The sequence below is a fragment of the Mauremys reevesii genome, linkage group 10, assembly GCF_016161935.1.
Source record: "Mauremys reevesii isolate NIE-2019 linkage group 10, ASM1616193v1, whole genome shotgun sequence".
NCBI lineage: Eukaryota > Metazoa > Chordata > Testudines > Geoemydidae > Mauremys > Mauremys reevesii.
The window spans coordinates 36,870,105-36,893,331 of record NC_052632.1 but is presented as its reverse complement, the minus strand read 5'-3'; the positions used below and the strand labels follow the sequence as shown (position 1 = coordinate 36,893,331).

The window sequence follows — 23,227 nt, the reverse complement described above, 5'->3', positions numbered from 1 at the left end:
AAAGAGGGCTCTTCAGAGAGTTGCCTGAATTCTCCCCTCTTTTTATTTAAATTAATTAAAATGTTGTTTTCTTGTTATTTCAGTTATGATTAATGAGACGAGTTTCACTCTGACAACGTGCCATAAGCAATAAATCTCCCAAGTGTGGCCCTGCTGCCGGGGGCGCCCTGCGTTCCAGAGCTGAACCTGTCCCGCTGTGTCCTGCCCACCTGTCGTGCTCACACTTTGACCCTTTTCAGTTACTTACAGCAGGGAGAGACCGGGGTGGCAAACCTGGGGTTAAAAAGGCCGTGGGGTGAAAGTTGGCTTTCCCAGACCATGGACTGGGTTTGGGATTAAGGGGCTAGTGGGGGTGAGAATATAAACATAGGCCAGAATTTCAAAAGTGCTCAGGATCATAGAGATGTTGGGCTGGAAGGGACCTTGAGACTTTGAGAGGTCATCAAGTCCAGCCTCTTGCTCTGAGGCAGGACCAAGTAAACTTACATGGTCCCTGATAAGTGTTTGTCCAACGGGTTTTTAAAAGCTTCCCAGGATGGGATTCCACAACCTCCCTTGGAAGTCTATTCCATAGCTTAACTACCTTTAGAGTTGAAAAGTTTTTCCTAATATCTAACCTAAATCTCCCTTGATGCAGATTAAGCCCATTACTTCTTATCCTACCCTCACTGGACATGGAGAACAATTGATCACTGTCCTCTTTATAACAGCCCTTAATGTATCTGAAGACTGTTATCAGGCTCCCACTCAGTCTTCTTTTCTCAGGACTAAACATGTCCAGTTTTTTTTAACCTTTCCTCACAAGTCAGGTTTTCTAAACTTTTTATCACTTTTGTTGCTCTCCTCTGGACTCTCTCCAGTTTGTCCACATCTTCCCTAAATTGAGATGCCAGAACTAGACACAGTACTCCAGCTGGGGCCTCACCAATGCTGCGTAGAGTGGGACAATTACCTCCTGTGTCTTACATACAACACTTCTCAACACTCAGTTCCTCAAGTGCTCAGCACTTGCAGCTGGGGCCAAGTTTTCTGAAGAGGCCAGCTCCTATTTAGGCCCTTGAATGAGGACTGACTTTTCAAAGGAGTATCCAACATGGGGGATTGCTCAGCACATGGGGTGCAAACCTGACCCCAGTTGTGAGTGCTGAGTTCTGCTGAAAATTCTGCACAAAATGGTCCGGATCCTTAGCTGGTATGAATTGGTACCAGCTCCACTGAAGTGACTGGCTTACAGCAGCTGAGGATCCGGGCCAATAAACCAAAGAAGTGGAGCTGTCTGGAAAATGTTCAAAGAAGAGCCAGCATTTGGATGGAACAGTTTTCTGTTGCTGAAGTGCATTTTTGGCTGTGTCAAAATATTTTATGGAAACATCAATTTAGATGAAAGTTTTCATGGGAAAAAGTTGAACTGTTTCATTTTGACTTTGACATTTCGATTTATTCCATTTAGACTTACTCTAATACACTGATTTTAATATTATATCAAACATATGTAGGGAAGAGGTTTTTGCAACATGTTAGGATTTCCTGTGGAACAGAAATTCCACTTTCTGATGGGGTCTATTAAAAATGCCCAGCGCTTTCTAGGGAGCTGCAAAAATACAATAGAAATGGGAATTGTGCCATTTTTACAATAAAACTGTAACCAGGCATTGAATTAACCCCTGCCCTTGTGTTTCTGGCTCTGGAAGGTAGGTGAGCATGTGCTATCTTCATACAGTGAGTGGGAGAGAGATGGATGAGACGGGGGAGGATTGCTAGCAAAGCTGTCTGCTGAAGCCAGCAGGGAACATGGCAATGAGGGTGCTATTGGAGCTCTCTTGAGCGATGGCACTCCAGTTTCCAACCATCACCTCTAAAGTAAAGAGAGGACCCATGGTTCTGAGCTTAGCAGGGCCCATGTGGGTGAGGCAATGTGTGTCAAAGACCCAAAATGAGGGGGACGCAAATTATTCATGCAGGAAAGTTAAAATGCTCTGGGATTCCTTCCTTTATTACCAGTGACTCTCTCTATAAACTCGGCTTTGTGAATCTTTTTATTACTGATATCAATCATTTGTAGCAGTAAAAGTGAGGGGGGAGGGGCAAAATGTGTGTGGAATGTAGGGGACCTTAGGACTAAAGTTAGCAATAGTCCAGGAAATGAGGAATATTTGGGTGGCATGGCTACATTTCTAAGTATCAAACTATAGTGGGTTCATGCTCAGCAGTGTCTACCAGAAGTGCTGAGTCCAGATCTGGACTTAAGGGAGACCATATGTGGTGCAGCCTGGAAGCTGGAGAGCTAGAGGGAACCACAGGACCAGTTAAAAAAATCAAATGTGTCTTATTGTCCCTGTAAAAATGGCAAAGATATTTGAACATTTTTGCTTTTGTTGAAATATTTTTGCAGATTTTTTTCAGGTTTTTGTTGAAGAACTGAAAACCAAATCACAGTTTGGTTTTGGGCTGTCAGAAACTGAAAATTGTTGGGCTTTTGCATTTTTGATAGAACCTCTCCTCCCCCTGAATTGCAATGAAAACGTTGTCAAACCCCATTTTCTTTTGCAGAAAAGGCTTGACAAAAAATTTCTGACCAGCCGTAGTCCAGCAGCCTCCATATGGCATCTCCTCTGGGTACAAGGCAGCCAAGGCTTTTTTGCCTTTATGATAAAGGACATTGCGGACACCCTCCTGCAGTTCCTTGCTCCCACTCCCAGCACACTGGCTGCCTGTAGCGTTTACATCAGTAGCAGTGGGAAGCTCCAATCCCCTCCTGAGTAGAGTCATCTGCCAAATAGTGAGAAGCCACCACTTAGAGCAGAGGTTGGGGGTTGGGTGAGGGAGAAATCGTTGCAAGAACTGAGGCTGCTCTACCAAGCGGTGAATCTCTCCTCTGATGCCAGGGGTATAGCTGGCTCAAGGATGTGCATGTCTCTGGTTCCTCTGCCCCTGCTTTGCTACATTTCTGTATGTATCAGGGTGGGGAGTCAGCACAAGGATCCCAGCATGGAGAAGTCTGGGACCGCCGATGGTATTCTAAGCTTCCCGCTGCTCTTTCTTGTGCCTCTCATTTGGGGTCTTTGTCTCACCTTTGGTCTTTGTCAGAGTGAGAGCTGAAAAGCAGGATAGATTTGCTCCACACCTAGCACCTGGCTGTTGCTGAGGCTGCTGTTCTGTTGAAGGGGAAGGGATGGCGGAAAGTCATGTGTAGGCTGAATTGAACAAGACACAGTCTTTGTTCCACAACGTGGACTTCGTGTCCTTATTATTATTTGGGTTATGATATCGCATCTAGAAATCGGTGTCGCATTGCGCTAGGTGCTGCGCGTGTGCACGCACACACACAGACTCACACAACCAGATTTTCAAAAGAGCTCAGCACCTAGCAGTTCCCATTGAGCTGCCATTTGGTGAGCCATTTTGAAAATCTGGCCAATAGTGAGACAGTTCTTGCCCTGAAGAACTGATATCTAAATAGACTAGACAGACCAAAGAAGGGAGGGGAAACTGAGGCACAGAGCAGGGCAGTGACTTGCCCAATGTCACTCAGCAGGGCTGGGTACAGAAGCCAAAATCTCCTGAGTCCCAGTCCAGTGCACTATCAGCCAGACTACACTGCTACAGAAGATCACAGGCGCTTTGCGAGAATCACCTTTACTTAGTTGTCTTCCACCTGAATGAAAGCTGGGATGAGCTCTCAGCAGCACATTATGGACCCCTTTTCCTTAGGGGAGCAACTGGATGTCCCTTCCAGGGCACGAAGCAGGTTCCTCAATGGATCCATGTGAAGGAAGCCCAGAAATGGATGATGATTTCCTCCATCAGGCTGGGGAAGGCTGTCCCTCCAGTGCAGTAATGGTGTTTTTTCTGTTGGTAGGGAGGATTGGATGAATGTGGGAGTCTGAATTCTCTTCTTTGTTCATGAAACACCTGGGTGGTCACTCAGAAGTACTGCTGAGCTCTGTTGCATCCCTCCAAATTACATCAGATTCTCTGCTGCTTGAACACTGATAAAAAACACACCGTGAATGCAGATCCCATTGAAAGCCGCTGCCAAGCGGAGATTGAATTGGAACAAAAAAGCTTTCGAAGGGCTGAGGAGAGAAGCAGACTGTTCACCAAGGGAGGATAAAACAGGTGACGATGGTCCACAGTTGGATACGTTTGTTACTTAGAGAAAACAGATGGGCCCAGCAGCGGGTCTCTTTGAGAGCAGATATCTTCTGTCTGAAAAAAAGGAATTAATTCATGATAAGAGAGCGAACCTCCCCATCTTGATGAGATCTGACCCACCTGCCTCAGCTGGATTGGATGCTGGTTTGGGAGATACTGGATGTCACAAAAGGAAGAGTTTTATTAACGAGACACCATTTGCACTCTTTCTCTATCTCTTGCCTTCACCAGCCAACTTCAAAGGTGGCTCTGTCCTCTGCCAGACGTCTCCCAGGGTGTCCTGCCAGCTCATTCTCCTTGAAACCAAGAACAGAGGATGGGCACCACACCCTCTGCCTCTGTCAGAAGAATAGACACTTTCTCCTCTTCTCTTTACAAAGACAAATGTTGAGGAAAGAGGTATCCCCCTCCTCCCTTTAAAATAAAATACATCTTCTTCCAGACCACAGCTTTGTGAAACACTTCCTATAAATCTTCGGAGGCGGAGAAGAGTCCTCTAGGAAAAGAGGCTCCTTTGTTGAAAGCAAGTCAAACTTTTCTTTTTCCTTTAGTGTGCTTTTAATAGGGACAATCTCCCTTCAGAGCTCCCACACATGAGTTTTAACTGAGGGAGTATTCTCTAATAACTCCGTTTCTTCTTCTGAGAATGCAGTCTCCTCCTTGTTTCTCTTTCCTGATCATACTGCTGCTTCTCTAAAGACTTTTGCTAAGCAGGCTGGACCCAGGGGGCTGTGTAGCTGCTTTGAATGTGTTCCCCAACTTATGCAGCAAAGGGCAGTGAACAGGACACTCCCTGTTAACTACAGAATAGCAGAGAGGTAATGAAGATGGGTAACACTTTCAAAAGCACCAAAGTGACTTAGGTCATTTTTGAAAAATTGGAGTCAGGCGCCTATCTACTTAGGAGCTTGTCCTGTAGGGACTTTTGCCCTGTTAACTCGGGAGGAAGGGGACAGGATATAATTTACTGGCTTTGTGTGGATGAGAGATGCTGCCTTCTAGTGGCTGGCCACCATAGAGGATGTGAGACCTGGTGCTTCTAAAAGTAGAGGGAGCTCTTCTTCAGCTCAAGTGGTTTAGGAGCCAAAGAACCAGAGTTCTAATCTGGACTCCTAAATTGTGTGCATAATTCTCCATGCTTTTGTCTGTTGTTGGGTTCAGGATTCATTCCATTAGATCAGGGGTTCTCAGCCTGGGGGCACAACCCCCAAGGAGTAACAAACTGGTATTAAGGATTCTCATGGCACCCTGCTAAAAGGAGGCAGGGTGTTCTGGCTAGATCCTTCTTTGAAGAAGAGAGGCCCCAGTTACCCCAAAACCTTTTCATACAGGATGCCACTAGGCTCTGTCTGCTCACCCCTTCCTATTCATTGTGTCTGAGGCCATTAGGAGTGGGGAGCGAGGAAACCCTGATTGTGCCATGTGGAATAGACTGATAATGCCCTACTCTTTGTCTCCTCTGACGTGCCTGATGCTGTGGCCCAGTATCTGCATGATCTTGGGATGTGGGTGAGGGTTTGCTGCCAATACAGGAAGGAGTAGTGGAATGTTGTTAGGTGCAGCATGCACATGCAGGTGATGCTGACCATGTCTGCAGGGTTTTATGCAGGTGCACAGTCTGGGGGTCGTACAGATCCACCTGCTCCTGTATGCACTGGTAGTGGCTGTTTTCTAGCTGTGTCTGATGAGACTAGTGCAACTCTTTCTCTTGGACATGGCTTGTGCCACAATCATCCATGCCTTTGTCAGCTCAGCACCAGATTCCTCTAATGCACCCTTCATGGGCCTGAATCCCATGGCCACTCAGGATCTGCAATTAGTGACGAGGGCTGAGATTTTTCCAGACCAGGCTGGTCAAGGCATGTCAGTGTTCCTAGGTTTGGCTGGAATTAGAAAGTAGGATGGAGAGAAAAATCAGTGCAATCTTTTGTGCAACACAGTGCAGATATGGGACTTGTTTTGAGTTATAGGTAGGGCCCTACCAAATTCACGGCCATCAAAAATGCATCACAGACCATGAAATCTGGTCTCCACCCGTGAAATCTGTATTTACCCTATACTATACAGATTTCACGGGGGGGAGACCAGTGTTTCTCAAACTGGGAGTCCTCACCCAAAAGGGAGTTGCAGGGGAGGTCACAAGGTTATTTTAGGGGTCATGGTATTGCTACGCTTACTTCTGTGGTGACTTTAGAGTTGGGTGACATACTGTACCATGCTACCCATACTTCTGTGCTGCGGCTGGTAGAGGCTGTGCCTCTCGACCAGCAGCCGCCACTCTCCAGCTGCTCAGCTCTGAAGGCAGTGCTGCTGCCAGCAGCAGCGCAGAAGTAAGAGTAACAGTACCACAGACCCGCCCCCTACAATGACCTTGTGAACCCCCCCACATACACACACACAACTCCTTTTTGGGTCAGGACCCCTACAATTACAACACTGTGAAATTTTAGATTTAAATAGCTGAAATCATGACAGTTACCATTTTAAAAATCCTCTGATCATGAAATTGAGCAAAATGGACCTTGAATTTGGTAGGGCCCTAATTGTGGGTGAAGGGTTTAGTTAGATCCTATATCCTCTGAACCAGTTTGCCTACCCCAGTAGAAAACCTAGTTGGGGGTGGAGGGAGCAGGCAGCAGGATGGTAGTGGTATATTTGTGTCATTGTTTATGTACTTGATTAGCTCCTGCTGATCAATGACATTAATCCCATTTATCTGGGCATTGTTAGGGGATGGCTCTTGGTTTCTAACCATCGACAGGAAACACAAACTATTAATGTCATTTCTCCTTGTATCCTTGATAGATTTTTTAGCATTGCTGTTACAGACTCTCTGCTGTTACCTTTTGTTTTGTCCTCAGTAGCTTGTCTAATAAACACTATTATCTTGGGCACAAATCTACTTCATGCCTCAATTCCACTTGGTAAGAGTGGGTAATAATAGCAGAACAACGATCCTTTTAAAGGGAGATCTTTCACAGGCTGCTCTGGATGCCATTTGTCCCAGGCTCTCCCGCACTCTTCCCTGAAATGGATAAAGATAATGGAGCATGCAGGTCCTGAAAGTGCAGGTGGGAATGGCGCCCAGCTGATAGATTGGATGTCAAAGCAGCAGTCAATAGAGTAACTCCGGGGATACCAATAGGGGATCTGAGATGCTTGAGGCCCTGCCACTTTGATAATTAGAGAAGACCTGCTTTTTGGTCTTCTGATGTAATTCCAGCAGATTAGGATGAAGAAAATGGTCACGAGGGAGGAAAAAAAATAAAGAGATTGTAAAACAGCTCCTTATGGCTTCCAGGAAAGGTCTAGTCCAGAACCAAATAAAGATATTGCCTCCCTGTCTACATAAACCAGAGCTGGAAAAAGCTCTGTCTAATTGGTAGGTGGAGGGCTGCTGACAGGTCCCTTGCTCAGCCTGGGGTTTTAAAGTGAAATAGTGAGGCAGCTCCAGTTGAAAGATTTCATTCCCCAGCAAGAATGATCAAAGGGGTGTAAGCAGAATGAGAACTGGCCCTGATTCTTGCTGGCTGCTGAGACTCTTGCTCATTAGTGTCTCTGCAAAGTGAGCAGCAGGAGTGTGAAAGCTTTGGGTGAATGGTGTTTAATTAAAGCAAACACGACCCAGCACTGCTGAGCTGCTGTGTTGCCGGAGCCTTCTGAGCTGGATTTCCTGTGCCCATGTGACAAAGGGGACCCATTCATGGAATTGGGAGAACCACCCCCGGATGGCTGTGCAATGTTCCCCTGGCATGAATGCTGCGTATAGACACCACCTGAGACCACCTTTGTTGGATTAATGTCACACTCTTGTGCCTGCAGTTATAGTTCATTTAGCAGGGGAACAATGAAAGGGTCCTCCTTGGTTATTTTTGTCTCCACTGCTTTCAAGAGAGGGAGACAGATTTCACCACAAATATGCCACCATTACACCCCCTCTGGCACTCAGGGCAACCATGCTAGACCTGCCATTCTAGCCAGACCTGGATGTCTGCTGTCCTGGCCCAGGAGCAAGTCGGGGGAATTTCTTGCCCATCATTCATTTGTAAGCGTATTCTTATCAAGTAAGTCAAGTAAGCACAATCTAGTCTACCCATGGCAATCCTAAGGGGTTAACCCAGGCATCAGCTGCTATTTAAAGGCAGTACTGTGACAGTAAATCATTAGATTCCTTCCCATGTTGCATTCCCTTTGGGGGTGATGTCGATGCTGTGGGAACCATGTGTGACATGGCACAAGATTGCGTTTTCACTGCTCTGTGCCCAAATGGAGTTCTGTACTTCTGGGAAGGAGAGACTGGAAGGCATGAGGTAACAATCTCCTGGAGTTTTCTTATTATCTGACAAGAAGTCTGATGGTGCTTGTGCTCAAAAGGCTCCAGGATGGGGCAACCCCAGGAGATGCATTGTAGGCCTCATTCCTAAAGGGCATAGTCTCGGCTTAGCTAATTTGTGCCTAAGTGAGTAGTCCCTGTTCCCAAACTAATTTCAGTGATGGTGATGGTCAGGAGCTGGCTGACTACGTGGTGTTGGCTCCTTCTCCTTTCCAGCTGATCCATTGCACTAAAAGAAGTTGAAAGTATACTAAATAATTACCTAACGTCACTTTTCCATATACACAGTTGCTTCAGTTGCCACAGGGTTACTAGACGATTACAAATAGGAGGACAGTTGCTTTATTGAGGTATGGTGCAACCTATGAAAGGTTTGGCAACCTCTACCCTCTGGATCTTTCCAGGGGCCTGCCCCAGTTCTGATTGGTCCTGCTGAATGGTCACTGTTGGCACCAAACTCTTGGCCTGGCTGGCGAGTGGGTGAACCGTGGAATTGCACTCCAGAAGAGGAAAAGGCCTGAGGGCAAGATGGGACAATGGTGCAGCCTATCCAGGGATCACGACAAGTGGTGGCAGAGATGGAATGCCGACTGGGACAGGGTTATTTGCAGGAAGTGGCAAACAGCAGTAAAAGCAAAGTGGTGTAGTCAGCCAAGAGGCTGGGGCAGTGTGGCTTTTCTTGAGCATCATCTCCCCCCTTCAGCATGTGTGTGACAGGTTTGGGCCCTTTGGGGTGTCAGCTGATGTGCTGGGGTGCCCCGAGTCAGCCTGTTCTGCCAGCCTGGGTCCCCTTTACTTGGCCTTGCTGGGCTAGGCTCACAAGCCCCTTCCAGCCAAGCACACAGGCAGGGCCCCACCCAGCTGCACAGAGAGACAGAGATCCAGCCGCTCGGGAAAGATTCCTCCTTAGGAGCTTGCCCCAACGCTCTGGTGCCCACTCCCTTTAAGGGGCACAACTTCTCCCTCTCCTCCCCCCCCCGCCATTAGAAATGACATAAACTGGGTTATATTATAAACAAGCAATAAGTTAATTAACTACAAAAGGTGAATTTAAGTGACTATAAGAGATAACTGACAAGCAGATTACTGACCAAATAAAACAAAATACGCAAGCTAAGCTCAATATGCTTAAGAAACAGGTTACAACATGTAAATTCTCACCCTAAATGTTGTTTTAGGCAGGTTGCAAAGTTTCTGTGGTTCAGAGTTCCAGTTCTATTCCTTTTCAGACTGGACCCCTGTCTCAGTTTGGACTCCCCGCTGCCTTCCCTTCAGGTGGCTTTAGCGGTCTCTCTTCTTGGGCAGACAGGCCACGGAGAGGAGGAGTCCCGTTTGCCTTCCTCCCCACCCTTAAATAGGATTTACATAGGGCGGGAATCCTTTGTTTCCCAAACTTGACCCCCCCCTACCCTTCCCTTACAGTGGAAAGTTACAGGAAGTCCCAGGTAATGTTTAGTATCAGGTGACAAGGCCACCTGACTCTGTAGTATCACAGTGTCCGTCTGTGAGTCAATGGCAGTATGGATAGTCCCCAGGAAGACCAAGCCTTTTCACAGTCCATTGTCCTCGCTGATGGGCCATCTGCCCTGTCTGGCTTTTCCGTTGTTGTACCTGAAGTGTTGGCAGTGGGCGTCACCCAAAGTAGCATATTTGAAATACAGATACATAGTCAATATTCTTAACTTCAGATACAGAAATGATACAGGCATACAAATTGGATAATCACATTTAGTAAATTATAACCTTTCCAATGATACCTTACAAGACCCATCTTGCATAAAGTATATCTCAGTTATGTCATATTCATATCATAAGCATATTTTCATAAAGAATATGGAGTGAAACGTCACAATGTGAAACCATGCTGTACCCAACACTGCATGCACCTTGTTCACACTTTTGGACCCAATCTGTGTTATCTGCCTTAAGGCAGAAGGGGCTCATCCTGCTAATCCATGGGCTTTAGCTGGTTAAATAGGGGGTGAGGGCTGGAGGGACACAGAGGTCGGATGGGGTTTAACAGCACATTTACCCCTACTTACTAACCCATGGGCATGCTTCGAATGGCACTGGGATGTCCCCAGCTTCCTTTAAGGACTCACCCTGCTACCCTCTCTGTCTTCCTACATTTGCCCAAATTGCCTGGTTGGTTGCAAGATCCATCCTGCCTGCGAGATGGAAATATTTTATGCCCACAGAATATATTGCCTTAAATTTCTGCCTCGCAAGACCTGCTCTGCTTTTACTTGGTTCCTACGTTACAAAACAAAACAAAAAAACACCCCACCAGGCACAGCACTCAGGTGTTCTCACTTATCTCTCAGCTTTCCCCAATTTGAATGACTTAAAAACTGCAGACAGTTGGTAAAAGCAATTTTCTTCCCATTATGGAAAACCCTGTTTAGTCTTATTCTTCACTCTGACCTTTCGTTGTGCTTTTCCTCACCTCCTCTTTTTACTAGCAGGCAACTATTGGAGTGCCTGGTACTAGAGTAGCTACGGTCATCCATCCTCTTAGCCAGTGCTCCTACGTAGCAGTTCCTACAGGGTCTCCTGTGGTGGGAGGATGGGACTGAAGACCCTGTGACCTTTCCCACTGCCAGTCCTCCTTCAGCACTTCCTCTGGGAACAGAAATACAGTAACTGGCCCCTGTCCCTCTGCCACTGCTCCTGTACTGTTCTCTGTTGCGACTTCTGGGAGAGAGGATGGTACTGCAGCTGTGAACTCAAGTCCTTTATCTTCACTATGTCTAGCTAAACTATCCAAGCTTAAAGTTCCAAACCTACCTGTCTTTCTGGCTAATTTGATTAGGGTAGAATGCAAACCCAGCACCTTTGCTTTGCAATTTAGCCATCTGATCTATGTGTTAAAATGCTCTTTCCGTTCGCGGGATGTGTAGGGTTTTCAAAAGCATTAATGTTAGAAAATAAATTGGAATCTGAGAGAAATAATCTTTAGGCATTCTCTGTGGGCCTTCCTTTCCTTGCTCTTCTCAGCCATATTGAAGGCTGCAGCTGGCCTGGAATACAAATGAGAATGAACCCTGCATCCCTCTTAATCTACAGTGATGCCTTCCTCTTGCCGGATAACTCTCACCAAAGGAAAAGCTCTTTTAGATGAGACGGCCGCAATAACTAGGAGTAATAAAACATAAAAAATGTGTTTGGGATGGAGTCGAAGTATACGAGAGGCAGGAAAGACAGCAAGCCACAGAGGGCACAGGGCTGCCTGATTGATTTATTCCAGGGATTCTCAATCTGGGGGCATGGACTGGTATTATGGGGTCATGACCACCCTGCCCTCCCCATATTGGTAAATGTGAGGGGGGTCCTGGTATGGAAAAGGCTGAGAACCACTGACCAGTCCCATTAAGTGCTTCGTATTGTGAGTCCATCCTCCATCTGGGGTGATAGAGGCATTGGCTCTGCATGGGTTCTCTCTGCAGCCAACATCACCAGTGTAGAGGTGCAGGTCATAAAAGATCAGCTCTGGCCGCTGTGTACGTATGCCTGACACTCACCTCCCGAAGCAGGTACTCTTCTCTCAGTTAAGTCAGGGAAGAAGGGCTCGTGGAGGGCAGCAGAAGCACTTCAAAGACATACTGGAAGTATACCTTAGAAAGGGAGGCATCAGCCCAGCAGACTGGGAGGACTCAGCAAGGAACAGAACACAGTGGTGCCAGTGATGAGCTCCCAAAATCCTAAGAACCGGTTCCCTACTGGGTCCTCGGCGGTTCGGTGGCAGGGGAGTCTTCACTCACTCTGGGTTTTCGGTAGCAGGTCCTTCACCCAGACTGAGTGAAGGACCCGCCGTCGAAGTGCTGCCGAAGACCAGGTAGGGAACCGCGTAGTGAGTACAAGCCCCACATGCCTGTCTCCCCCCGGCCACCCACTCATCCGACCTCAACCCACGTCCTGCCCTCGACTGCCCCCCTCAGAACTCTCAACCCCCCCTCCTTGTCCCCTGACCCCCCCCTCCCGAGACCCCCACCCTAACTGCCCCCAGGACTTCACCCCTACCCAACTTGCCCCACTCCCTGTCCCCTGACTGCCCCCAACCCCATCCACCACCACCCTGACATACCCCTGGGACTCCCATGCCTACCCAACCCCCCCATTCTCTGTCCCCTGACTGCCTCCCCATAACCTCAACCCCCTCCAACCGCTCTCTACCCCTTATCCAACCCCTCCTCCCAGCCCCGGCTGGCCCCCTTATGCAGGGGCTATGCAGGGGCGGCTCTAGGAATTTGGCCGCCCCAAGCTGGGCGGCACGCCGCAGGGGGCGCGCTCCTGGTTGCCGGTCCCGCCGCTCTGGGGGACCTCTTGCAGACGTGCCTGTGGAGGGCGCGCTGGTCCCGCGGCTCCGGTGGAGCATCCGCAGGCACCTGTGTGGGAGGTCCACCTGAGCCACGGGACCAGCGAACCCTCCGCAGTCATGCTTGCGGGAGGTCCGCTGGTCCCGCGGCTCCGGTGGACCTCCCGCAGGCATGACTGCGGAAGGTCCGCCGGAGCCGCCTGCCGCCCTGCCGGCAAAATGCCGCCCCAAGCGCGCGCTTGGCGCACTGGGGTCTGGAGCCGGCCCTGCTGCTATGTAAGGATGTTGCACAGCCGCTGGAGCTTGCAGCCCCACCCCCTTACCCAGAGGTGAAAGTAAGTCGGTACGCCCCTCTACAGCTGGCTTCCCCAGGGGGCAATTTAAAGGGCCTGGGGCTGGAGCCCCAGGCCCTTTAAATTGCCACCACAGCCCCACTGCTGGAGCCCTGGGGTAGCGGCAGCAGGGCTCTGGGGGCTATTTAAAAAGTCCAGGGCTCCCGCTGCTTCTACCGCCCCGGCCCTTTAAATAGCTGCCGGAGCCCCGGCACCATTACTCCAGAGCTCCGGCGGCTATTTAAAGGGCTGGTGCAGTAGAAGCAGGGGCGCCCCGGGCCCTTTAAATAGCCCCCAGAGCCCTGGGGTAGTGGGAGGCTCCGGGGGCTATTTAAAGGGCCTGGGGCTCCAGCTGCCTCTGCCTCCCTGCTCCTTTAAATAGCTGCTGGAGCCCCGCCACTTCCCCCAGGGCTCTGGCGGCTCTGTGAAGGGGTCGGGGGAAGCAGGGGGTGAGGCCAGGGGAGCCTCGGCCTCCCCAGCTGGGCGCTCAGGCGGGCCAGACAGGATGGTCCCGCGGGCCAGATGTGGCCCACGAACCTGAGTTTGCCCACCCGCCCGCCCCTTTAGGGACCGGTTCTACACCAGCTTCTAAATTTAGCAACCGGTTCATGCGAACCGGCTCCAGCTCACCACTGAGTGGTGCCACACCATACACCAAGCCACAGCCCATTTTGAGGAGAACAGACGTGCTCATGAGACAGAGAAGTGACAAAGGAGGGAAGAAAGGGCACAACAGTCCAGCCAACAACTGTCTCTCCTCTAAGGTCACACCTGTCACTTCTGTGGGAAAATCTGCAGGGCATGAATTGAGCTTCTCAACCACTTAAAAACCCCTGGGGAACTGAGGCACAGAAAATAAGAGCCAGATTTTTAAAGTTAAGGGCCTAGTGCCTAAAATTTACTGATTTCAGTGGGAGTTAGGTTCCAAGGTACTTTTGAAAATCACACTAGATGTTGGATTACTTCTAAAAATCTGGCCCTCAGTGACTTGCCTACAGTTAGTCAGTCTGTGGGAGAGTAGGATATTGAACCCAGACTTTGTGAATCCTAGGCCAGTACCTTAACATTGGACCATCTTTTCTCTTGGTAGGGGTACTTCACATGGCTCTACTAGTGTCTCCCATTGCTGACCAGCTAGTGCTGTTCATCCTATGCCATGGTGAAAGAGGAACTCACTGTCCATGGCCACTGAGTCTTCCCTTGCGCAGTCTTAAGGATCACCTCCATCAGCCAGGATTTTCCAAAGTGACTTCTGACTTTGGGCGCCTTAATTTCTTTTTCTTCCTAATTTGAGACACCTTACAGGGTGTGATTTTTCACAAGGGGCTGGGCCTCAACCCTCTGAAAATTATGTCCCTTTAAGGTGTCCCTAGTTGAGCTCCCCAAATCACGAGTGACTTTGGAAGATCTTGTCCCTTTTTGGGGAGTCCTTCCATTGACTGCAGTAGGCTTTGGATCAGGCTGAGTGGGAAGAGAATCTGGCTGTCAGGTCTGTTCAGTCCTGACTTGCTTATCTTTGTCAGTGATTTGTAACTTGCCTGGACAGGAGACCCACCTTCTCTGGGGGAGAGAGGAATACTCAATCGGAGATATGCCTCTCATCTCTTTGTTTTCCCCTTTGTGTTTACGAGAAGGTGGTAGGAACAGAGCTGGTTGTGTTTTGTTCTGTTTATGCCACATGTATCCCCTGATAACAGCCCCTGGCCTCTGATACACCAATCCCCTTTGTTAATGGCAGTGCTATCAGATGGAACCAGAAACTGATCCACAAAGACTTGAATGCTCTCGGAGAAATGGGGAGCTGTGCCTTGAAGTGGGTGTGCTGGGATATCATGGGCTCCCTTTGCTGTCATCTGAGTAGGAAGAAGATCCTCAGTTTAAAATGTAGATATTCTGGAAACAAGGGTTGTCAGGCTATAGGATTTGTGAAGGGGACCAGACAGTTCATCTGATAGCGGGTAAGAAAGATGCCGCTGAAAAACCCAGCCAATCGGAAAGGCCAAGGACAGTCTTGCAAACTCAGCGTGGGTTTGTAAAGGGCCAGATTCAGCTGTTGGTTTCACACATATCAGTGCAGAGTAACTGTTGATGCCAGTGGCCTAAACATGAGCAGATTCTGGCCCTGAGAAGCATTCGTATGAAGAACAACAGAAAACATCCAGAGTTGCATTAAAGGGAGATTGTCAAGTGAAATCTCGTTGAAGGCCATGTGCGTGCGTGTGTTTGTAACGTTCCTTAACTGAATTATTAATAACACTGCAGGTTATTCAAATGGGAACAATTTAAAAAAACAAACTAGCGTCTCACCACTGAGGCTTGTTGTTTACTTTTTGCATTTCCCAGGCTGGAGCGGGGAAGCCATGCTGGTCGTTTTCATTTCCTGCTTAGAGTCAGGGTCTCACACACTGTTCTAGCCCCAGCCCTTAAAATAACTATATGGTCACCTTATTTTAAAACCTGGGCTGAATGCAGAACTGAGGTCAGATGAGCAGCTTTGGCGAGATCAAAGTTTTTTGCTGTTGGGAGGCTGTGTGGTCTAGTGGATAGAGCACTGGATTGAGACCTGGGTTCTGTTCCCAGCTCTATCCCTTTCCCCCATGCCTCTCTTTCCACTCCCAACCTGGATCTGTCTTATCTATTTAGACTGTAAGCAGGACTCTCTCACACTATGTGTTTGCACAGCATCTAGCCCAATGGGGCCCTGATCTCAGCTTCAGGTACCATCATCATCATAATGCTGTGGAGCCTTTTTGTCCTCAAAGCACTTGACGCACTGGTCCTCACATCTCCCCAGGGAGTAGGTGGGTGTTCTCTCCATTTTCCAGAGGTGGGCAGTGCAGTGAAATGGCGTTCCCAAGGACACAGAGGGTGCAGGTGTCAGCATTAGAATGTCCGTGGCTCCCAGTCCCGTACTTGGACTGCTAGATCTCTCCGTGCTAGAGACTGTGAAAGGCTATTGAGTGTGATTTAGGATCTTAGCTGCATCACCTCCTCAGGCCTCTCCCCTGGCTCCTATCCACATTGACTTGGCTGGGGGTAGTGAGCAGTACAAAAAACAAGGCTTGAAAAATCTGATTGTTTTCTCTTCCCCTATTCTGGAAATGGAGCACGTAGCTGTGAGTGGTTCTGGAATCCGCCGAGAGCTATACCTCATGCAGGCCTCAGACAAGAGCTCTGCGTTCCTTATGGATACAGACTAGCCTCATAATGAAATCTCTCTTTATTTCTGTTGTTTTCCGAGCATCAGTTTAATGTCTGGAAAATCCTGTTGCTGTGGAGCCTAGAGTACTTAAAAGAAATCCAGTTAAAGGAATGGGCCTCTATAGAGACCCTATGTATAACAGGCACCAAATGAAATTCAGCCGTACACAGACATAGAGTGCACCAAAGCACTTTGAATGGCTTTGTTTCTGTATTCCATTGCTGCATGGACTGGAGAGACAACAAGGATGCCACAGACACTGCAGATGTGTTTTGATGTACTTACCTATTCTATTCAGGGTCTTAGGCCACACCCTTCACATGGTATCTGAGCACCTTCCAGGAATGCATTAAGCAATGTAAATGGCAGAGCTGGTCAAGAAATTATTTTTTCCTCCTGGGAAAAATTTAGACTAAAATAAAAAAAATATATATTTTGGTTTTCAGTTGTTTGAGGAAAACCTGAAAATATTTGACAAATATGGACCTATTTTTTTTTCAGAATTTCTTTAGTCTAAAAAACCATTTTCCATCAATAAAACATTTTGATGACAAATTTTTGAGAAGCTCTACTGATTCGAACTTTTCAGATGTGCTTGCCTCTGTCCTTCTTTCTCTTGCCTAGGGGAAAGAAATGCATGTGGATTTTCTCCCGTTATCATCACTATAATGCATATTTTTATTTGTGAAGGCAGGTTAGAGGAGTGAACCTTGCACTTTCAGTGGCAAGGAGGAGAAGTTAATTTCGGGTGGTTGCGAGATCATGCTGGTAACTGGCATTTGTTAAGCTTTTGTGTGTTTTCCACATAGACCAGGGTTTCTCAAACAGGGGTCGCCGCTTGTGTAGGGAAAGCCCCTGGCGGGCCAGGACGGTGTGTTCACCTGCCCTGTCTGCAGGTCTGGCCGATCGCAGCTCCCACTGGCCGTGGATTGCTTCTCCGGGCCAATGGGAGCTGCTGGAAGCGGCGGCCAGTAAGTCCCTTGGCCCGTGCCATTTCCAGCAGCTCCCATTGGCCCGGAGCAGCGATCCGCGGCCAGTGGGAGCCGCGATCAGCCGGACCTGCGGACGGGCCAGGTAAACACACCGGCCCGGCCTGCCAGGGGCTTTCCCTATACAAGCGGCGACCCCTGTTTGAGAAATCCTGACATAGACTTTAGAGGAAGAATGGAACCTGTTGACTGTTCTGGTCCTGTGTGTGCTTATATGTACGTACACCCTGTTTTACTGTGAGGATTCAAATGAACCTAAGCTTTGAACTTTCCCCAAACTCCTATATGGGCTTCTGGTTCTGTAAGACTCTAGTCAGAATACTGAAAATAAAATGACTGCCTGTCCCATACTGGGCTTTGGTTCAAAGGCCATCAAAGTTAGCTGAACTTGACGTGATGGGCTTTAGGTCAGGCTTGTGGGGGAAAAAGCAGGATTTGCCTTAATGCAGTGCTGAGAGTTATATGGCAGCGGGGAGAATGCCTAGAAATCCCAGTGTGTCAAAGCAGGTGTTCCAGGCAGGGCAGATGAAAACCTGCAGTTCACAGACCTGACATATACCTGGGGCAGAGAGAGATGCAAGTACATAACAGCGAATGTCCCTTCGCTCTCTCGACCTGGGGCCCGATTCTGCAAGGTGCTGAATAATGCTGAACATGTTCAACTCACAGTGATGTCAATGAGAGCTGAGGGCTCCCCTCATCCTCAAGAGGCACTCAGCACCTCTCAGGATCAGTCCCCCAGGGTATTCACAGCCTAATCACCTGGCTGTAACGCAGCAATTGTCTGTGACCGAACGAGTCATTTAACAGCTTGCTTTATAAACACTAAATGCCACACACTTTTTATGTAGTATTTTGAGATCCCTTTGAATGAAAGCCATGATCTTGTTTTCATATCAAATGTACCTAATGAAGAGGGAAGGGGCTGAATAATAGAAGGATCATGCCAGAGAGAATGGTTTCCCAGTTGTTTGTTTCCAGTAGGAAGTCAGCAGCTCTTTACAAAGAGAAACTACTGTGCATAACTATCAGTACTATTAAACAGTGGCACAAGCTGCCAAGGAGTCAACATCGCGAAATATATTGAAGGCTAGACTTCACAATTATCCATCAGGGATGCTTTAGGCACAATGAAATTTCAGCTGCTGTGATCCACGGAGGGAATGGATTTAATGACCCAGTAGGATGTTCCGTCTACCCTAAATTATTCCACAAATACATTTCAGGCCGTCCTCACGTAAGGGAGTCCAGGCTGGGGAGGAAGCAGGCTCGGTAGCAGACTCTCTCTGGCTGATGCAAGAAACAGTGAGAGGCTCTGGAAGGAACAGTGTCTCAGCCCTTGGCCTTGTCTCTCCAGAGGAGTGCCAGAGCTTTGCGTGATGGGGTTTATTTTAGCTCTTAAGTCTCAATCTGTTGAAAGATTTGATTGGAAAATTTAAAGACTTCTACCTGGCTGGTTATGTTTTTTAGTCCCCACTAGGACTGTGTCATGGGGTGACTGGCCACTTGAAGGGGAGCCAGGGCCCAGTCTATCCTGAGACGCTTCTTTGAGAACAAACCCATCTCGGCCCACCTGTAAGCAAATAGCTGCCAACTAGCCACCTGGGCAGTTAATTGACTAACGAGCAGCTGGACCTGAAAAGGCTCCCCAAGCTCAATTGGATGGGAGTGCTCCTAGAGAGCAGGTGCTCCCAAGGAGAGCTCCTGCCCGGAGACACAGCTGTTGCCTGCTGTGCCCTCCCAACCCAGGGAGAAGAGGACTAAGGTAAAAAGGGGCTAGCTGGGGAGGAGTTGGTTGGAGGCCACAATTTGTATGAATTAATGAGCACAGCCCAACATTCCAGGGGAAGGGGAATATTGTTTAGGCTCTGCATGTGAGTGGCTTATTTCTAAACCCCAAAATGGGGAGCTGAGTGGGCCTGCAGGGCCTGGCTGTGCCACAAGCGGGTGCTCTGGGGTGGCACCCTGCTGCAGATTGGCTGAAAAAAATAATAATAAAAAAATAGTTTTTGTCCCAAAACTCTCAGCTTTCCAACGAAATGTCAAAAATCTTCTGGGGAAAATTTCATTTTGATTTTTATTTTGTTCTAATTTCATTGAAATTTTCTGCAAAAGCCCCCCACCCTTCTTGCCCCCTCTAGTTTTCTGACCAGCTCCAGTGCTGATTCTCCTTTGTCTTGCAACTCTTTACATCAATGCAATATAAGAGAGAAATGGTGCATCCACCTGACGTAGAACCGTTTTACACACTCTGTGCGCCAGTGGAAATGACTCCGCAAAGTGATGGGGTAATGAAGATCCAGGCCCTTTAAATATGGGGAGGGAGAGAAACTTGCTTTCTCATTACCCCAAAGAGCTGGTGGGTTCCTCAGATGCAATCAGCTGGACTGTGGCTTTTAGACCAAGCCCTGTGCTAGGGGTGGTGTGGAGCAGTGGTTCTCAACCAGGGGTACATATACCTCTGGGGTCTTCCAGGGGGTACATCAACTAATCTAGATATTTGCCTAGTTTTACAACAGACTACTGAAAAAGTACTAGTGAAGTCAGTACAAACTATAATTTCATACAATGACTTGTTTATACGGCTCTATATACTATACACTGAAATGTAAGTACAATATGTATATTACAATTGATTTACTTTATAATTATATGGTAAAAATTAGAAAGTCAGCAATTTTTCAGTACTGTGACACTTTTGTATTTTTACGTCTGATTTGGTAAGCAAATCGTTTTTAAATGAGGTGAAACTTAAGGGTACAGTAGTCCAGAAAGGTTGGTGTGGAGTTATAGCAACTTCTGGAGGAACAATGTTTCGAGGAGCACAGCCGCTCAACAGCACTGCTCAGGAATTTTTTGATTAAACTTTTTTTTGTTGAAACTGAAATATTTCACAGGAATGGGTCAGTTTTGACAAATCTCTTTAATTGAAACATTTTTGGGGGATGGGGGAGGGAGGGGTTAGAAATTGTTGAAAGATCCCATGTCAACACTTTTAAAGTGAAAAATATTGGGTTTTTTCGTTTGAACTGATTTTGTGTGTGTGTTTAAAAATGTAAGCTACTTATAGGACACATTTTTCTTTTAAAAATGGTCAAAATCACAACAAAACACTTGGAATGACCTGAACTGACATTTCTTTTGGATTTTTGGTTTGTGGAAAATTTTCAAAATTTTGATTTCTTGCCCTGATTTGGGATGAGAAAAATTTCCAAAATCTCAAATTTTCATGGGATGTGAAAACCATTTCCCACCCAGCTGTACTACTGGAAAGGGTGTAACCCCCTGCCCCCAAAGAAGACAGATGACTTGTGAAAGGGAAGTGTAGGAATAGTTAAATATATGCAGTTTTACAATCAGACACATGTTTGCTTTTTATAGAAGGTGTTATAAATAAAGTGCCATCTTTCTGCCAGCTGCCCCTCAACCCAGTCAGATTTCTTATAGGAGTCTCAGCAGAGCTGGATCCGGAGGGGTTTGGAAAAGGAGAGGGTAATTGCTTGACTGAGCCATCATGGGACGGTGATCCAGGCATGGAGGAAAACATGGAGTTGTTTGAGTGGGGAGTTGAGAAATGGACAGAGGAGGCTGGCCTGAGGTTGTGGTGGATGAGACTGAAGAGGATGAGGAGGGATGGGCAGAGCTGTGAATGGTCTGAAAGGTGGGAACAAGAAGCTGGAGTTTGATTTTTAAGGGGGAAGAGCTAGAGACTCCATTAAATCTATTTGGGGCTTCACTATTGCCAATGTGTTTTAAGAACATACGAAAGGCCAGAGTGGGTCAGACCAAAGGTCCATTTAGCCCAGTATCCTCTCTACTGACAGTGGCCAATGCCAGGTGCTTCAGAGGGAGTGAACAGCCCAGAAAAACATCGAGTGATCCATTCCCTGTCACCCACTCCCAGCTTCTGGCAGACAGAGGTTTAGGGACACCCAGAGCTTAGGGTTGCATCCCTGACTGTCTTGGCTAATAGCCATTGATGGACCTTTCCTCCATGAACGGATCTAATTCTTTTCTTTAACCCTGTTATAGTTTTGGCCTTCACAACATCCCCCAAAACAGCATTTTGCACTCCTTTTGCACTGACGTAAATGATGATAAGACCATTTTACAGGAAAGGTGCTCAGATATTCTAGTGATGGACAGCAGCATAAAACCCACAGACAGAGGCTGTGAAAGAGGGGAGGTTGTTTAAGTGATTCAAAAGGGGGTGATGGAGTCAGAGCATGAGCAGGGAAGATGACTATAAACCTCTTCCTGCCAACTGGCAAGGGCACAGAGGGGGTTGCATAGGGGTCACAGGGATCTCCGGGGTCTGGTATGTACATTCTAGTCCACCAAAGAGTGTCAGGTGAGGTCTCAGATAAAAGCTGGTGTCACACTGGTCGTGCATATCATTGTAAAACACATGCATGGATGATGTGTACGGAGTGATGTGTGCAAACTGAAAATTGGGTTCCTAAGGTCTGTGTCTAGGGACTGGTGACCAGCAAAGGTGAAAAACAGGTTTTCTGTCAGATGAGAAATGTTTATCTAGGTGGTTGTTTACATGTCAATTCAGTATTGTCGAGTTCACAATGGTCTCTTCTCACCGGTCTGAACAGAATGCTAATGAAGGATTGTGAAAACGTTAGAGAGAGAAAAGAACAGGAAAAACGAAGCAGTAGGGTTGTGTGGGGAACCCTCTCTTGAGGTGCACACCAGGGTTTTCTGTGGTATATTTGACTAAGAAGATACCCTGGCCTCCTTCACTGAGGCTGTCTGTTTACTTCAAGTTTGCTTCATGAAAAAGGGGTCTGTCTTGACCCAGGTTTGGTTGAAAATGCTAGAGAAAACTCTGGGCAAGATGAACTTCTTCAGACACAAGGTTAACCTGTTAGTTAAGTTTAGTGTCTAGAAAGTGCGTTATGGTTTTCTTTCACTAGTAACCATTTGTTACCAATTCTCTCACTCACTGTCACTTGAATCTCTGTTCTTTGTTAATACGTATATCCTTGTTTTCACTATAAATAGAGCGAAGTGTGGTAGTGTTGAGCAAAGTCGTGGCCCCGAGCTGAATCTTGCAAGCTAGTGTGTACTGTTCCTTTGGGAACAGCAGGCCGGGTAATTGTGTCCATGTTCAGTGGAGCAGAGGCTAGACTCTACAGGGAAATCTTGGAGGGCTCGGGGATTGGTGTGTGTACAGGCTAGCGATGGACAAAGTGTTGCCAGAGGCTGGTGGAGTCAGGCTGCTGACCCACAACAGGCACAGACATGGTTTCTTCATGCTAAAGACAGATGGTGGGGAGGTGCCCCTAGGGAGTGTCCCAGGTGGTGATGGAGTCAGGGCCTGAGCAGGGAAGATGACCATAGCAGCTGTGTTTTGAGCAGACTGTAGAGGGGACAGATGGGTGTTGGAAGGCAGAGGCCAGACAGGAGAAGGAGGAATCTGCAATGACCAAGACAGGTAACTTTGAGAACTGGGGCTGAGCGTTTCGGGCTGTCTGGACAGAAAGAAACCTATGAATCCTAGGAAGGTGATGGAGGAAGGTGATGGACACAGGCTGGATGCGCTTGGCAAGGAATGGGGAGGAATTGAAAGTGGCTCCTAGGAAGATGGGGGCACTGTTAGCAGTGATAGAGCTTGGAGGAGTGGAGTGGGTGTTGGCAGAAAGTTCCTTTTTGGCCATGTAATGACAGGTTAAGCAGCATCATTTGAATAGTGAATCTCTCTTGCTGAATAGCCAGCCATGGCCTATACACTGCTCATGATGCTGTCATTAAATGGGATGAGGAGGAGGGGGGGAAACGAAGAGGTGAAGTTAGTCAGATAAATGACTTGTGGTGAATTGCTCGCTCAGCTGTAATTGGAGTCTTGATGTCTGAAGGTTCTTCCTCCTTGCTTGGATCACTTGCTTTTCT

The 23,227-nt window shown here is 47.7% G+C and overlaps 1 protein-coding gene across 7 annotated transcripts in view; it reads left to right on the top strand.

The window, feature by feature from the left end:
• LINGO1 (leucine rich repeat and Ig domain containing 1) overlaps positions 1–23,227 on the top strand; it is a 487,413-nt gene that overhangs the window by 26,069 nt on the left and 438,117 nt on the right. For 2 of the 7 annotated variants that reach the window (XR_005585646.1, XR_005585645.1), the window contains exon 1: positions 19,012–19,091. The exons of 3 other annotated variants lie outside the window; for them this stretch is intronic. The gene's annotated coding sequence lies outside the window, so the exon portion shown is untranslated. Of the gene's footprint in view, positions 1–19,011; positions 19,092–23,227 lie in introns of those variants that run through there. 2 more of the 7 variants (XM_039492411.1, XM_039492405.1) reach the window with 1 other exon arrangement.